This window comes from Pantherophis guttatus, chromosome 2 (assembly GCF_059756535.1).
Source record: "Pantherophis guttatus breed Tessera chromosome 2, ASM5975653v1, whole genome shotgun sequence".
Taxonomy (NCBI): Eukaryota; Metazoa; Chordata; class Lepidosauria; order Squamata; family Colubridae; genus Pantherophis; species Pantherophis guttatus.
The window spans coordinates 184,951,957-184,966,534 of record NC_142064.1 but is presented as its reverse complement, the minus strand read 5'-3'; the positions used below and the strand labels follow the sequence as shown (position 1 = coordinate 184,966,534).

Genomic DNA, 14,578 nt, shown 5'->3' with positions numbered 1-14,578 from the left:
GGAACCTTAACAGTTATTGTAGGGACCATTTGTTGAGAGAAATAAAGGACTCTCTAGAGGCCTGCCTTGCCTTTGACCATCTGGGTCATAACAAATATCCTGAATTATGCACACACCTTCCAAATTGCCCAGTCCCCATCTAGAATATCATCTAGGCTTAAATATTTTATTTCTTAATTTTATTTATTTATTTAAAACATTTATGTGGCCACCAGCCAACTCTGGTTGACTCCCTGTCAAGTTTCTACATTTAACAATGTAGGTTTCAGAGAAAGGGGGGGAAAAGTAACCTTAAATTTTCCTTTGCTTAAAATTTAGGTTCCATATATTGCAGAAGGAGACCGAGAAGTGGCTGCTTCTCCAATGACAGTGCCAAACTTTTAAAATAGCCTTCCCACAAAGCACTCAATGCTACCTTTGTCCCTAAGCTTCAGGGAGACCTTGTAATTGAACTATTCAGAAGGGCATTTGCTGGCTGAAATCTGTTTCTGGGACACCATTTAATAGCTTTGATAGTGTTACTGAAGGTTGATTTTATTAGTTTGATTTATTATTTTATTAGCATGGGTAAGAGACTTTCTTAAGGATTACCCTGTGGCAATAAGAACGGCAAAATGAAATTATTTCCGTGCTGTTATTGTGTCTGAAGAACGCTGACCATCAGCCCTGTTTAAGGTAACTTGCTCCCTTAGGATGAGTTAGGGGAACACTTGCAGACTCATTGTGAGGATTAGTCTAGGCATTTGTCAGATAAAATCGATTGGATTCACTCAGAGTTGCACTTCGGCTGCACAAGTTTTACAGAGTTGACTAAAGTATAGTTTTTAGTTATCTGGGGAGAGTTTGATCCTGTTAAGTCCTGACGAAGCAGACAGAGTCCTTGGTGTTATAAGTTTGGCCATCTGCATTTTAGATCTTTGTTACTCCTGGCAGTAAAGGCCTCCTACAAAGCCTCCTACCTACCACTTGTGGTGGTTAATATTTCACTGAGGGATGGAGTACTGCTGCAGGCTTTTGAAGAGGCAGTGGTTTATCCTTTGTACAAGATGCCTTCACTCCATTCAACAGAGCTGGACAGTTTTTAATCCAGGATCAATCTTCCCTTTTTAATAAAACTTGTTGACAAGGTTCCCAGTTTCCAGCTCCAAAGGGAGAAAATGAATTATCTGGATTCTTTTCAGTCAGAATTCAAATCTGGCATTAGCAGTGAGATGGCATTGATTGCACTCTAGTGAGCTTGGGATGGGGGGGGCAGTGAATCTATCCTGGCCAGCAGCTTAATTCCCAAGCAGTTTTCAATGTCATCAACTACTTTCTGGACCAAGTTAGGTGGTTTGAAATGACATTCTTCTAGAGTGGTTCTCCTTCCTTCAAAGCCGGTTGCAATCAGTGACAAAGAGGATGAGGTCTACTCTAAACTCTTTGTAATTATTGCTATTTTGGCAATAGTTATAAAAGGGGAGTTCAAAGACCATGGAGGGAAAGGAATTATGGGACATGGAACATCTGCAGGAATGGACAGTGACTTCAAAATGGTGGATGCAAACATGTGATGCGTGTTAAAAAGAGATGGCACTTTGATCACCTCATCCCATTTAAAGCCAGTGGTTGTCTCTCAGATGACCCTACTGGATGGGTTTGTAGGTGGCTCCTCTTCCTAGACTGAGCACAAACATCACCCTCTACCTATAAGCCAAAATGATACAATCCAAGTAAAATCTTACTGTGATTTTTTTTTTCATTATGAATTTGAAATAGAAACAAGAAATTGTTTCTGTCTTTGTAATTCAATGTATTATGTGGGAAGTAATGCACTGTTCAAATGTTCTTCCCCAAAGGTTACCCCAGTGACACAAAGACACCATGGTAACAACTGCTAAGCTTTGGTAGGGAAAAGTTGGGATGGTTTTGACAGGCTGAATAGAAAAGTAAAATAATTAAAGTAGCAATTCTCAACTTACTTATTGCAGAATAAATAACATTGAACTCAAGTGTGCTTTATTCTAAGTAAACGTACTTAGGACCACATTACAGACATAACTGCACTGTGACACTGAAGCAGAACAACATGAAGACGACAATTAAATGCTCTTGGTTTGTTCAGCCTCTGCTACATGACAACACTGAAGTCAAAGATCAGGGTATCTTCCAGGACATGCTTGTTCATTTTTATGGTGCTGAAACTCAGAATGGTAAATCCTGTTTCCTGAAAAGAGGTAGAGGATAGATTTCAATTGTTGATACTGGATATTTGTTTACAAGGAAACGCATTTAATGATGACCTATGGATTGCAATTGTGGACTGTTTTCTTAAAAGTAGAAGATATGTTCCTTATCATCAGTTTTGCAGTGAGTTTTTTTAAACATGAGCTGAGCCTGCTGTGAATTCCACTCACCACAAGCAGCCAACAGTAATGATGGAAAAATAAAAGAAATCCAGTATACATTTGACTGGCTTGAATAATTATTCACTGGCAAAATTTGGTCAGATCTTCATGCTAAAGCAAGTAGGACACTCAAATATCTGCAAATCTAGTACAAACGGCCATTTATAGAAGAAAACCAGGCAAATGTAATGCTTAAAATTTTCCTGTCCAATTCTTACAAACTTAATCCCTTTCCAGCCATTTTCTCCCCAAATAGGTCTGAGATCAGAAACACACCTGCCACTAAGAAGTAAGCAGGAAAGGGATTGTTGAGGAAAGAAAAAGAGATAAGAAACTCCGAGTCTAAATGTTGCTCTCATAGGTCTTTATTTTTCCTGATCTCTGGAGCCCTTTTTGAACATACAGATTGTCCTAGACGTACAACCACAATTGAGGCCAACATTTCCATTGCTAAGCAAGACAGTCGTTAAGTGAGTTTTGCCCCATTTTACAACCTTTCTTACCATAGTTGTTAAATGAATCACTGCAGTTGTTAAATTACTAACACGGTTGTTAAATGAATCTGACTTCTCTATTGACTTTGTTTGTTAGAAAGTCACATGATCCTGGGACACTGCATCCATCATACCATGTTTCCATGAAAATAAGACCCTGTCTTATATTTTTTTGAACACTGAAATAAGCGCTTGACTTTATTGCCATGCGCTCAAAAGCCCGATCGGGCTTATTATCAGGGAATGTCTTATTCTGGGGGAAACAGGGTAACTACATACCAGTTGTCAAACCTCTGAATTTTGGTCACGTAACCATAGGGATGCTGCAATGGTTTTAAGTATGAAAAATGGTCACAAGTCACTTTTTTCAGTTGTAACTTTGAACAGTCACTAAACGAATGGTTGTAAGTCAAGGACTACCTATACTATCAAACCACCAGAATATTGTCCTGCCATTTTGAGGCAGGAAATCTGAAGACTATATACTCCATGCTCTAACACAGACTCACTCAGTCGCTCTCGTCTTGGAAGCACCAAGGATTAGCCAGTGACATCACTGTTACCCCAGGGACACCAATTTGGGGGTTCCTTTCATGTCTCCATTAAGTTGCCCACCAAAGTGGTACCCATCTACCATATTTTTCCATCTATAAGACGCCCCCATGTATAGGACATGCCCATGTTTCATATAGAGTAAGTAAGCACACTACAAGCCATCACTATGCAGAAGCTATTTTATTAGAGAGTGAGTAATACAAGAACAAGAAATGCATCACAGGAACAATAGAGATGAAATCTAGAGTGGCAATGTGAAAGTACAATAGAAAGGAATGATAGAGCTCCATATAAGGTAGAGGCTCGTCTGGCAGAGCTGGAGGAAGGGGATGGGCCATGCTTTCTCCTCTCGGCCTCCTGTGTATAAGACGCCCTTCCATTTTCAAATAAATATTTTTAAGAAAAAGTAGTGTTACTGAAAAAATACAGTAACTATTTGTAGTCACCCTTTTTCAAACTGCTGGGTCAGCAGTAGCTGGAGCGAATGATGGAAACTCACTCCATTACACAGCAGCACTCACATCTCAAACGCGGGCTTACTAATTGTCAACCCAGCATCCTAACCACATGAGCCACCACGCTCCAAACATAGATTTAGACTTAAATTTAGATTTAGACTACATGGCGCTACATGGGGCTCCCCTTGAGGAGCACCCGGAGGCTCCAGCTGGTCCAGAACGCAGCAGCGCGGGTAGTGACGGGAGCAGCATGGCGCTCCCATGTAACACTGCTCCTGCGCGAGCTGCACTGGCTCCGGTGGTCTTCCGGGTGCACTTCAAGGTGTTGGCTATCACCTTTAAAGCACTCCATGGCATAGGGCCTAGCTAACTTCGAGACCGCCTGCTGCTACCGACGACCTCCCATCGACCCGTGCGCTCCCACAGAGAGGGCCTCCTCGGGGTGCCATCAGCCAAACAGTGCAGGCTGGTGACCCCCAGGGGGAGGGCCTTCTCTGTGGGGGCACCTACCCTCTGGAATCAGCTGCCCCCAGAGATAAGGAGAATCCAAGACCTCAGTGCCTTCCGTCGTGCCCTTAAAACCCATTTTTTCAAGCAAGCCAGGCTGGCTTAAGAAGAAATTTTTAAATGTTTTAAATGTTTTAATTGGTAGTGAGTTTTAATTGGGCCAAATTTATATATCTTTTAATTGTTTTTTAATATTTGTACTGTATGTTTTTTAATTCTGGCTGTACACCGCCCTGAGTCCTCAGGGAGAAGGGCGGTATAGAAATTCAATAATAAATAAATAAATAAATAAAATGGCATACAAACCAAAGAATCATCAATATTCAGGGTCCCAAAACTCTAACCTTCTCCAACATTTTCTCATCTTCTTCATCCCTTGGCCCTCTAGGATAAATGATCTTGTACTTCTGCCAAGAACACCTGCCCTTGATTTCACCTCTGCTTTTCTGGCCCTGAGACAGCAAGTGGCTTTTAGATAGATATTAGTCTCTCTGGTGCAGCAACTGAAGTCAAATGCTCAGGAGGCGGCTTTCAGCATTGTCAGAATTCAGCCTCTCTTCCCTGCCCAAAGGAGGATTAAGAAATGACATAATTGGCGAGATAGATCCCAAAAGTGACATTTAGCAGTACAGGAGTTCAAGAATCTCTCTTCTTTTTCACTTCCTTACTGAATAGAATGGTTATAAGCCATTTACTAAACATATAGCTCCATAAGTTATATGTTTCCGTGCATTATCCAGTATATAAGCATTCGCTAGCTAGGTAGAAATTATGTCTACATGACACCTGTTGATTAGGCCAATTTACTTCCATGGTTTGTCAGGTTGGTAAACTAGATTTCTTTGGAAAGTTGACAAGCTCCTACATTATTCCTCACCAACCAATATGCTCACTACAAGTAGTCATTGACTTGAGACCATAATTGAGTTTGGAATTATAGTTGCAAGTCATTGTGGTTGTTAAGCGGGTTACCTTGTGACTGGACTCTATTTTATGACATTTTTGTGACAGTCACTAAGCAAATGCCACAGTCATTAAGTGAATGTGGTGGTCACTAAATGAATGATACGCTCATTAAGTGAATGAATTTTACCCTAACTGGAAGTAGTAGGTGGAAAGCAGCAAAAAAAAAAAAAAAAAAAAAAAAACTCACAAATTGCAGTCATGTAGCCAGGGGACACTGGAGATGGCCATAAAGGTGAACCGGTTGCCAAAGACCCAAAATGCAATGACATGACTGTGAGGCACGTGTTGCTATTGTAATTTCAAAATTGGCTTATTAAGTAGCTTTTGGTAAATGCATCCATAGCAATAGCAATAGCACTTAGACTTATATACTGCTTCATAGTTCTTTACAGCCCTCTCTAAGCAGTTTACAGAGTCAGCCTATTGCCCCCAACAATCTGGGTCCTCATTTTACTCACCTTGGAAGGAGGGAAGGCTGAGTCAACCTTGAGCCTGGTGAGACTCAAGCTGCTGAATTGCAGGCAGCCGGCAGGCAGCAGAAATAACCTGCAATATTGCATCCTTACCACTGGGCCACCATGGCTCCTATCCATAGCTAAGCAATAAGTCATAAATTGAGGACTACCTGTAGTACTGAAGGTAATATATAGACATAATGACTAATAGCCTTTATTAGTCTTATCCCCCATATCTGAATGTCCCATTCTTTAAAATGGATTATGTCACTACTTTTCCTAAGTGCTCCTTTATTCTACATTGTTCAATTATTTGAGACATGTAGACAGCACTATTTGGGGTTTGTCAGCACTTTTAGAATGTGAGAAAATATCATGGGGATCCTTATAAAAAGGATGGCTGTCCTATTGGGTGTGTCTAAACACAAATACTTATTTCATGGAAAGGCACACAGCTGAGGCTACAGGTCACTCTTCTCAAACCTGAATATGTGGAGGACATGGGAGCAGAGCCCCAAAATGCAACCTACTATTTTGCATTTATTTGGTTCTCTCATTTGAATTATTATCCAAAACTCTTTCAACCAACTCTCCTGATATGTAAGCTGTGTTTACATTTACATGCGTCATTCACTCCTTGATAGTACAGTGGTCTACGCACCCTGTTATTAACACAGCTGCCTGCAATTTACTGCTGGTTCGAATCTCTCCAAGGCTCAAGGTTGACTCAGCCTTCCATCCTTTCTAAGGTAGGTTAAATGAGGACCCAGTTTGTGGGGGCAATAAGCTGACTTTGTATAAATATACAAAAGTATGAAGGCTATTGCTTAACGCATTGTAAGCCGCCCTGAGTCTCCGGAGAAGGGCAGCATATAAATCAAATTTTAAAAAAAACAAAAAAAACCCTCCTCCTGACCACCATTCTAATATTCATCCCCTTCCATATATAAATGGGCAGAAGAAATTTGAGTAACAGAAGGAAGAGGGGAAGAAGTGGGAGTAGCTAGCTGACCTTTATGTTGGGAAGAATTTGTGTATCATTTACAGTAACGTTTGGCTCTCTTCCCTGCCCCGATCATTGTTGAGCAAACCTGAAGTTATTTTGCAAACAAAGAGCAGAATGAGCGAAATGGAAAGGCAGGTTTCTAATCCACAGGAATTATTAAACTATAAATTAACACAGGGTAACAAGTGCCTGCTCAGCTGTGCAGGTGGACAAAGACAAGAAGATAAAAATGGTTTGCAAAACCCTTTAGGCTGTCTCCAAAAATCAGGCCTCATTAGGCCACTGAATGTGTATGCGGTGGACTCTGACTCGTTATTCCATACATCACAATCTCACAACCAAACACTGCAGGCCATAGTTCAAAGAATTAAATCATAGACTTTCTCAGCATGCAACCTGCTGAGAAATATGAGAAGAACATGAGGAACTAAACAGGCTGTCAGATATTGCCTGCATATGTTGCACCAGAGACTAGAAGGGGTTAAGTCTTTACAGGCATCACATGTGACTATATCAGCCAATGAACTCTCTTATTGGACTCTTATCTAGAAACCACTTGGACATCTTCCTCTTTTTTTCTCTCTCTCTCATCTATCTCTCAGCGAGACAACACGTTAACTTCTCTCTCCTATCAACATCTGAGTCATACAGTTAGGGTAAAAATGTAACAGGACACCCTGTTCATTATCGTATGCATGTATATATTTGTAAATAATAAAAACAACCTTTTGAACCTGAAGATGTATTGACCAAATAACTTCCTCATAGAACCAAATGAGCATGACCATCAATATATATCTGATACAGGCAGCAACAGGGCAGCGTAGAATTTGGAATCTAGTTCCAAAGGGGTATTATCAAATGGTCCGATTCCATTTCACTCCTTATATAATATAGGAAATGAATAGTTTGACATAGTGCATTTCCCCAACTTAAATGAATAATATTGGCAAGCTACAAGAAGGGGGTGCACATTCTGCTTTCTTTGCGGAAAGAAGGGGAACAAAACACTAGATTTTATGGTGACCTGGTGTGCAAAGTCATACTATGGCCTGCCTTCAGAACCATTAGTAATAAATTAGTATTTCTCGGGGCTCAGCCAATGGAGCAATCCTTCTGATTCCAATCAAGTACAATTTTTTTAAAAAAATGCCTTCCTCTCACAGTACCCAAAACACCTTCCTGAAAACTGAGGCTTCCTGTAAGAGTTCAAGAGATATAAACTAGTAACTTAACAAAAGCAAATACAGAAAGTTAATATTATTTATAAGCCTAAACAGAGGTGGTAATTCAGCCGGTTCGTATTGGTTCGGGCAAACCGGTAATGGCGACCTGCAGGTGGCCTCTAGCCCAGGCGCAAACCTATATCGCTGTGTTTTTGACACCTCACGCATGCGTGGATGGCGTACGTGCAAGTGAAGTGAGCATGCTCGTGCGCTCACATTTCCAGTGCTGGGCGAACTGGTTGCTACAGTATGTGAAGCCCAACTCTGATCCTAAAACACATCTTAGGACTTAAATTTCATCCAAGCCTCACTTCACCCAATGACTAAGTGTTTTCTGCTCTTTCTTCTCTGCTAACGCCAAGCATAAAAGCAGCCCTGTCATCTGAATCCTTCAGCCTCAAATACATCAGCATTCCTTCCTGCCACTGTTCGGCTTGTTGATTTGCTGCAGCATATTAGATAGCTCTGTGTATGTGTGTGATAAAATGGGTTGGGCCCCTCCCAAACCATCTGACTGTTCAGCAGCCATGTGAATTGCTTCCAGTGTCTGCCGGAATTGCCTTTACCGGCAAAGGAGGAACCCACTGCCTTCACTTTTCCTCTCCTCTTTGCTTTGTCCAAGTGGGCTTGCTGGTTAGAGAGGAAATTTACCATCTCTTGGCTTAGAGACGGGGACACAGACTCTGGTTTTACTGATTAACTCAGTTGTACCAGCAGCAGTGAATGAGCAATAGAAATGGTACTTAAACAAACATTCATGCAGTGCACTTACGGCTCTAGAGAGTCTGTGCAGTGTAATGAAATGTGCAGTGTAAGAAAATGTTGTTTCATCTGTTTCATCTTTGTTCCATTCTGCTGATTATTAATGTGTGATTACAGAAAGTAGGTTTTCTGATTCAAGCAGCATACATTATAAAGTATTCTCAGCAAAGTATATTAATCGTTGATTAATATTCCAAAATGACTCCATTTTTTCCCCTAAAGAATTTAGTGCAATGTGTGTGTGTGTGTGTGTGTGTGTGTGTATGTATGTATGTGTATATATATATATATATTGAGGGCCACACAAAGTGACAACATACAACTGATTTCTCACCAAGAGAAAGCTTTCACGTTTGTTCCCTATTTGATCCTTCTGAAAGAATCAGGAATGAATGTATTTGTTTATGTTCACCCTTATTTTTGCAAAATGGCATAACATTAAGAAGTCAAGTACCATTAACTTTTGTTCCTCTCGTTTCCAGGTTTCACTGAGGTTGTTAACACAGGCTAATTAAATTCCTGAAGTATGAAAAGCTGACCAGTCCTCCTTTCTATGAAGAGGAAATTTCTTATTTAGATGGCCCTAAAAATAAGATGACATAATGCATGGGAGAAAAATAGATGCATTCACAAACATTCTTTTTACTGTAAGAAATCCAATTATATTAAAGAGCAGATAGACATCTATAATTATGGAAACCTCATGATGTCTTTTGCTCCCATATCTTGAATTACTACCAATAAAACTGTAATCAGTATATATATAAACAACACAAGAATGTTGAGCTCTATTATTATGATCTTCCTCTTTGGGAGCAATCCCCATCTATCTTTATAAAGGAAGGTAATTGTTGTACCAAGTTAAGCAATCACATGCTGGGTTACATATATCATTAAGGAGTCCGTCCTCATTCCAGTCCTCCTGAAAGATAGGTTTTGCAAAGCTCTTTTCTCTGCAAAGAGAATCACAGGATGCAAAGGGCTCGCAGTACAAACAGTGATTGCACTCTGTGAATAAAGGACAACTCTAAATCTGTTGATTCTGACTGGGTTTGATTTACAGTGGCACACAGAACTATCAACATTTCATGCCACGAAAGACTTGGGCGCTCTCTCCTTGAGCACGTGCAGAAGAGCAAGAGCAGGCATATTTTTAAAACACAGACTTAAAAAAACAAAATAGGCTTTAGCATATGCAGACAACTTTTCTTGCTGGTAGAAATCCCTTTGAAAAAGCAGTAAGGCCAAATTATGTTTTAGGGAATGAATTGGTTTAGTGATTAAGCACACACACTGCACTATAAAAGAGCCCTGTTTTAATCCCTGGCACCTCTGGGTTGGACTAGGAAAGATTCACAGGCCACATTCAATGGTTTTGCCATGCTCCCCCTCCCCCCCTCTTGAACCCAGCAGGATATCATGTTGTCCTAAATCTATCTGCAGTCTGCCTTTATGAGGATAGGGGCTGTGTTGCTGTCCATAAAGTTTTAGCATGCAAGCTTCTATGGGCCATGATTCAAACACTTGGTCAAAATTCCAGCTCTACCTAATGTTATCCAGCACATGAAATGCTTATCTCTAATTTTTTGAAATCATAGGCCAGCCATTTGACTCTTCAACCTCTTGACGACTTCCTCATTCATTCATTCATTCATTCATTCATTCATTCATTCATTCATTCTCACCTTTGAGTCAGTCATGACTCTTAGTAACTGCCTGGACAGGTCTCTACAGTTTTGTTGGTAAGATTTCAGAACTGGTTTGCCATTTCCTAGGTTGAGAGAGAGTAATGGCTCCAAAGTCACCCAACTGGCTTTGTGCGGAGGCAGGGTAGAGCTCACAGTCTCCCTGTTTCTAGTTTAATGAGTTAACCACCACACACAACTGCCTCAACTGTTTGCTTATTTGTTTGTTTGATGTGGGTTGGTTGAATCAATGCTGGCTCCTGGCAACTGTCTGGAGAAGTCTCTGAGAAGCCACAGGCAGAGCTAGAAATCATAAACTTCCAGTTTCTAGCTGGGTACCTCAACCACTACACCAAATTGGCTCTCGGTTGACCACTAGTTGGGAGCAAAGACTTGCATCTCCTGGTTGACTTCCAGTGGTTGCCAGCATGTAGCCAATGGATAAGTACTGCTCAAGAAAAAGGGGCTTAGTCATGGAGATTAGTGTGGCAACTATTACTCTTAGAACATAACATGAGCAGAAGAATTCAGAAGGAATTCTTTGCCAAGCAGACTACAAAAGTATAAGAACTGATTCCTTTCAATTACACCCTGAATTATATACAATAACACAGGCATGGGCTGGTTAGTTTCAAGGTTTTCTATTTTGCATGCTTCCTACTTTCTATCAGTTGGCCAATAGAGTAGGTCAAGAGATCAGAGACCAGACTGAGGTGGGTAATCCCACAGGAAACCAGCAGATCAGTTGAAACCAGAAGGTTGTCACATGGAGCACATCACTTGAGGGCAGCTTCCCTAACGCATATGTTTCTGTATATATTGCCTGCACAAAGCATAGCATTTTAAGATGGGATATTAGGGAACATGCCACCTTAATGATATGCCGCCATATCATCAGGTATGGGATGACAGTGAGATACAGTTGGAAGAGGGTGGATATGCACTCAGGAAATGATTCCTAGACTGTCCTTCCACCAGAGCAAGGAGGCTGAGTAGATTTCTCCAGGTACCACTCATTTATATCAGCTTTTCCCCAACCTTGCATTCTTCAAAATGTGCTGGGACTTGCAACCAGAATGGAGATTTCTGAAGGCCAGCCAACTAGGAATTCTGGGAATTGCAGAATGACCATTAATGACATGGAAGACAGTCTCATCACTAATGGGTCCCCAAGCAATTCAAACCATGGCAAGGCAATACTGGATTTTAAATATAAATAAATAATTCCATGATGATAGAAATAATTTTTGAAACTATGCCAAAACCCCAATACTGTGCATAACAGAGTATGCAGTGTGTGTGTGTATGAATACCAAAGAGATTAAATTCTTCCATCATGAGCTGTGGTGGCACAGTGGTTAGATTGCAGTACTTCAGGCTACTTCTGCTGACTGCCAGCTGCCAGCAGTTTGGCAATTCACGTCTCACTGGCTCAAGGTTGACTCAGTCTTCAATCTTTCCAAAATGGGTAAAATGAGGACTCAGATTGTTGGGGGCAACATGCTGACTCTGTAAACAGCTCAGAGAGGGCTGTAAAGCACTGTGAAGTAGTATATATGTCTAGTGCTATTGCTATATTCTTTTGCCTTGTCTTGCCCTTGTGAAGCCATGCACTTAGATGGGCATGACAGAATTGTCAAGAATCTCATTTAGCTCATCAATGATAACACAGTAAGAAACCATAAACATTAGAATGATTTAAATATGTTTTGTTTGCTTGAGGTTTCTTTTTATGTACTTAACTAATAACAAATTTTAATTGTTGAGGTGGGGGGTGGGGGGCGAGGTCGAGGATATAGATTTGTTCCAGTCCTCAATAAATGAGTAGTATTATTAAGCTCAAAATATAAAAGGCAGTCTTCCATTGTTCAGCAGGAATTGCAGTCACCACCACATTTCATCTCTTTGGGAAATTTACTAATCGGTCAATTAAGTATTAATCATTCCTAACGTGGCTTTTATGTAATCATTTTACCTTGGAGTTGTGACTTCCTGTGTATTTAATCCTCATGCTTCCATTCAACATAAGAATGCATTGTTCCATTTTATCTTATCTCATGTGGCTGACTGTGTGGTTTGGGCAGAAGGTACAGCAGTAGGAGAAACAGACTTCACAGAAGCAAAGTGAAAACAAATTATCTCCCTGCAGTATGCACACCACACTAGCTGGCTCTTCGGAAGGAGCAAGCACCAAACACCACAGTTGTCCACTCCACTTTCCATTTTTCATTAGCAGGCTTGCTCTGGTTTGGCCTGAACCTCTTTTCACATCAAGCTAGCCAACCTAGGTCTTGAAGGCAGCCATGTACATGATTTCAGGCCTGTTGGGCCCATCAGCATTGCCATGGTTACAAGGATATAGCAAGATTGCGGCAATACATCAGAATATCCAAATGAGGCTGATGCGGACTCAAAAAGCAAGAGAAGACATGTCAGCCACATCATTTGTTTAGTCTATCAACCACCTGCTGCATGTTTTTTCAACACCCTGTATGGGGGCGGGGGGAATGAGGGGTCCTTGGTGCTCTCTGAGCTTGGTTGTTTTGTTGTGGACATTTCATTACGAAACTAGGTAACATTTTTAGGGCACTGTGTCTCCTCATTTCAACCCTGAGCTGCAAATATTCCCTTTTATTGGTAGCACAAAAAGGGAATGCCTCACATTTGGTCATCCATTTTAGACATTAGTAAATTATTTGAGGGAGAAATGCTCAACCTTATTTTGATTTGGAAAGGCTTCCCCCCCCTCCCCTTAAAAGAAATGCTGCTCCCCCTTTATACCAATAATGGTATGAGTGAGTCATGTATACTTACTTGGTACAAGTGGACAGACTCCAACACGTTAATCCACATCATGAAGATGTGCTTAATTGAGAAGAATTTCAGGATGAACTCCAATAAGAGGCTACATGCAACTTTAGAAGCCTCAGCTCCATATTCCTCAAGCTACTTTGGTACCTCCACTCCAACCTTGGCTCTGCAAATGGAGCTTACTTTCTTTAGTGAACTTGCAAGTGGTCCCTTCTTGTACAAATCTGAGATAATCCTTGAGCCTAGGCAAACAAACAAACAAAAAAACAAGCCCTCTGTATATTACATGTTCTGTACATAAGTATGCACCGTAAGAAATGTGACAGATAAGACTTGGACTTCCTTGAATTGTGTTTGGTATGTTACAAAGAAATCTTATTATGGTTATGAGAATATTGCTACTATTATAGCTGGAAGGGTTAGCAGATCTTATTTTCTCAAAGAAAATTACATGCACTTGAAGCAGAAGGCTCCTGCTTTCAAGGGCACTGTGTGTGTGAAGGAAATATATTTTTAAGATGAACAACACACAAAACAGGCTTTCATTGTATACATTTCAAGGTCTTTTTGAGATCTATTGTGCATTGGGTTCTGCTTAGCTTAGACAAAACCACATCAGCAGGCAAACCTTAGAGCAGAAACACACAAAAATCCAGTTTAAAGGAATGCGTTGTCCAGAAAGGCCTTATTTATGGCTTACCTTCATTCTATTTGCTCTTGCCCAAATTTCTTTGTGCTCCAAGGAAAAATGGCTTTGCTCATCAATTTTTCAACCCGTACGCTAAAGGATTCTCTTTTAGGTGGCAGCAACCGAGCTGACTTTGGCTGATCTGGAAAAGCTTAGTACCATCTGATCCTATTTCTGCTTGGGTGGAAGGTCACCAGGAAACTATCAGGGCTGTGTGCCAGACTGGAAAGTCCAAACAAAAACAAAAATCCAGAGGAAGGCACTGGCAAACATATCTGCAATGTTGCCAAGCAAGCAACATGGATGCATCTGGGAAATTACGAGGAGTTAAGCTGACTCAAAGGAGACTTCATTCTAGAGGATACTTTAGTCAGCCTTCACAATTTCCTAAAGCTTTGACAAAATAAAAAGTGGTATTGGTTTTGTCCATTGAGTCAATTTTTCCTTCACTGCAGCCAGCCTTAATATTTTGGAATACAGTTCTAAAAGAACCTGAAAACAACCAGCTTTTGCTAAAACAGGAGAATAAAACCCAAAATGAATACAGCCTATTATAGAATTTCAGGGGGAAGAACTAT

At 40.7% G+C, this 14,578-nt stretch overlaps 1 long non-coding RNA gene across 1 annotated transcript; it reads right to left on the bottom strand.

Annotated features, from left to right (window-relative positions):
- Positions 1-1,976: 1,976 nt before the first annotated feature.
- LOC117657242 (uncharacterized) lies at positions 1,977-13,557 on the bottom strand. The gene is made up of 2 exons (XR_009621683.2): positions 13,316-13,557; positions 1,977-2,206 (listed from the first exon to the last, which is right to left on the bottom strand). It is a non-coding gene; the product is annotated as an uncharacterized LOC117657242 (long non-coding RNA).
- Positions 13,558-14,578: the final 1,021 nt, after the last annotated feature.